Source organism: Ovis canadensis, chromosome 14 (assembly GCF_042477335.2).
Source record: "Ovis canadensis isolate MfBH-ARS-UI-01 breed Bighorn chromosome 14, ARS-UI_OviCan_v2, whole genome shotgun sequence".
NCBI lineage: Eukaryota > Metazoa > Chordata > Mammalia > Artiodactyla > Bovidae > Ovis > Ovis canadensis.
In genome coordinates, this window is record NC_091258.1 from 19760748 (window position 1) to 19764076 (window position 3329).

General features: G+C 49.8%; 1 long non-coding RNA gene across 1 annotated transcript; it reads left to right on the forward strand.

The window, feature by feature from the left end:
* The first annotated feature begins 799 nt into the window (after positions 1–799).
* LOC138418550 (uncharacterized) lies at positions 800–2024 on the forward strand. The gene is made up of 2 exons (XR_011248615.1): positions 800–858; positions 1770–2024. It is a non-coding gene; the product is annotated as an uncharacterized lncRNA (long non-coding RNA).
* The last annotated feature ends 1305 nt before the right edge of the window (positions 2025–3329 follow it).

Sequence of the window (3329 nt, forward strand, 5' to 3'; positions counted from 1 at the left end):
CTCCTGAGCTTGCGCTCTAGCGCCGTGCTCTGCAGCTACTGAGCCCAAGTACTGCAGGTGCTGAAGCCCACGGGGCCTAGAGCCTGTGCACTGCAACCAGAGAACCCACCGTCACGAGAAGCCCGCTCACCGCAGCTAAGAGGAGCCTCCACTCGCCACAGCTAGAGAGGAGCCCGAGCAGCAGCAAAGACCCAGCACAGTCGAAACAGAACAGATAAATATCAAACTGAGTATATACACACATTATACATAGATATAAAATATGTCTATTGCTTTCCTGCTGGCTCAGATGGTAAAGAATCTGCCTGCAATGTGGGAGACCCAGGTTCGATCCCTGGGTCGGGAAGATCCCCTGGAGGAGGGAACCGCAACCCACTCCAGTATTGTTGCCTGGAGAATCCCATGGACAGAGAAGCCTGGTGGCTATAGTCCACAGGCTCACAAAGAGTTGGATAAGACTGAGCGACTAACACTTTCACTTTAAATACATGTATCATACATAGCAAAGAAGCAAAGAAGAGAAATGCTAAATATATATGGGTTATATATATAGGCTCTCCCCACCCTGGGCTTAGCCTACAAAGCAGGAGACACAGGAGATGTGGGTTCAGTCCCTGGGTCGGGCAGATCCCCTGGAGGAGGGCATGGCAACCCACATCAGTATGTTTGCCTGGGAATCCCATGGAAAGAGGAGCCTGTGGGGGCGGGCTATGGTCCACAGGGTTGCAAAGAGTCGGACACGACTGAAGTGACTTAGCACACGTGTGTGTATATATATACACATATGTGTATTCCTTTTCAGATTCTTCTCTTGCAGGTTATAACGAAACAGTTTCCTGTGCTACGCAGTCCTCACTGGTAATCTATCTTATAAATAGTAGTGTGCGTATGTTGATCCCAATCTCCTGCTTTACCCCTCCCCCCCACTCCCTTTTACCTTTGGTAACCATAGGTTTGCTTTCTATGTCTCCATCAAATTACTAATTTTTGAGCAACACTTGTGGGCATCGTGCTAAGGAGTTCACATATTGTGAGCTCACACACTCCTCTCCTCGTTACAACGCTGAGAGGTGGATACTGACCTTATTCCAATATGACAGAGGAAGAATTCGAGTTTCAGGGTCATTAAGTGAGCTGAGCTGTTTGGGTAGGTTGTTCTCAAACAAATGCTCACTCTGAGGCTTGTCTTCCCAACTACTATCCTGCCCTCTGAGGGATGTTTCTATGTTTGGATGCACAAGAAAATATTTGGATTTGGTTAGGAAAGAGGGGGCTTGGATATTTTCACAGCAGGTAGGAAGAATCACAACATCTTTAAAGACCACTCCATTTCCACCTTAACCGCCTCAACTGACAATTTTTAGGACCTCCATCCCAAGAAGTCAGTTGTGGTCATGCTGATATCTTTAAAATATTGCTCAAACCAGGGGGATGGGTTTGCTGTTACTGCCTGTCTGCTTCTGAGGACTTGAACCCGGCCTTGGCTGGGTGGAATCCAAAGGTCCAGGAACTTTGTTTGTGTTCGCTCCCCAGCGGGGCAGCCAGCCAGAACCCGCCTGTTCTTTAACCATTTGTACCTTTGGGTTTGCAACGGCAGTGGAAACCAGGGGGAAGTAACAATGATAGGAATGCTAAGCTGTGCTGAGCTCTTCAGCCAGAGTGATCTTTCAGGATTCACAGAGGATCGTACAACGCCTGTCAGTCAAAGCACAAATCCTGCACGTGACCCACAGTGACCCCGATCTCTGTCTTGTTCTCTCTGCTTCTAGCGTCACCACACTTGCCATGGGCTCCCCCGGTGGCTCAGCTGGTAAAGAATCCCCGCCTGCCACGCAGGAGACCTGGGTTTGATCCCTGGGTTGGGAAGATCCCCTGGAGAAGGAAAAGGCTGCCCACTCCAGTACGCTGGCCTGGAGAATCCCATGAAATGTATAGTCCACGGGGTCATGAAGAGTCGGACACGACGGAGCCACTTTTACTTTGCAGTTGCCTTGACTCTGAATATATCACACCTCCACTTCTGAGTCTTTGCGTATGCTGTCTCCTTGGTGTTCAAAACTGTTTCTTGTCCCTTTGATGGCTAATCTCTATTTATCCTCCAGGTCTAGACAAGAGTCTGTTACTCACTGAAGCCCTTCCTAACGTCTGGGACAAGTTCAAGTCCTTCCACAATGCCCGTTTTCAGCGTCGACCCTAGACAGTGAACTTGGGCCCACTACTGCACCAATGCTAGTTAAAATTCTGAACTACTTTTGTGTTGTTGATGCTTAACTACAGCTCTGAGCCCCCAGGGCCACGTTCTGGCCAGCTCGGCCATCTCTGGACCACTGCCCCTGCCCACTCTCTACTTCTACATAATTGAGCAACTCAAGGTTTCTTGCCTGGCGCTGCAGAGGACTTCCAGAGCTGGAATGGGTTTCCAGCAGCTCTGATTAGAATCAGCCAATTCTGATTGGTCTGTCCAGCCCATGCTCATACTTCCCCTTATGATTATTTGTCTAATAATTCTATAGTTTGACAGTGAGTATTTCTCTCCTTTGCTATAGCTGAATTTCATAAAAGCAGGGACAAGTTTTGCAGTGTAGAGAGCCTGGCGCCTGGGAGATCCAAAATCCATACATGTTAACTTTTCTTGCCATTAATCCTCACAACAGCCTGTGGATGTAAGAGTGATTCTGTGTGTATTAGTCGCAAGTTGTACGACTCTTTGCGACCCCATGGACTGTAGCCCGCCAGGCTCCTCTGTCTAGGGAATTCTGCAGGCAAGAATACTGGAGTGGGGTGCCATTTCCTTTTCCAAGAGATCTTGACCCAGGGATCCAGCCTGGGTTTCCTGCATTGTGGGCAGATTCTTTACCATCTGAGCTACAGGAAAACTCTAAGAGAGCTTGTGACCCCCATTTCACTAGCAAAGCTCTGAAAGAAAAATCAGAAGTGCACGCTGACAAGAAGGGAGTTGGAGAAAACCCCAGATGCTGAAGCTTGGGGCTGTGTCACCCAAACTCTACCATCTTGGGACAGCCTGGGAGCTGCCAGCTGTCTTGACGGCTCCTCTTTTAAGACGCTGCCATGAAACAGCTGAGGAAGGGTCGCTGTGGCTGTGTCCCACCAGCCTGCCCCTGTCAACATGGCAGAAGCTGCTAATGCAGCAGGGCATGGGGCTTCCTGGCCGGTCAGGAGCTGAGACTCTCCGGAACCAGCCACCTACGCTGGGACACAGCTGAGGCTCACGTCTGCACCCATTTTGGTCTCTAGCCAGGTGGTCAGCAGCCCTCAGCATGCTCCCCGCTGACCCCTGCCTCTTGATAACTCATGCCCTTGTGCCATTC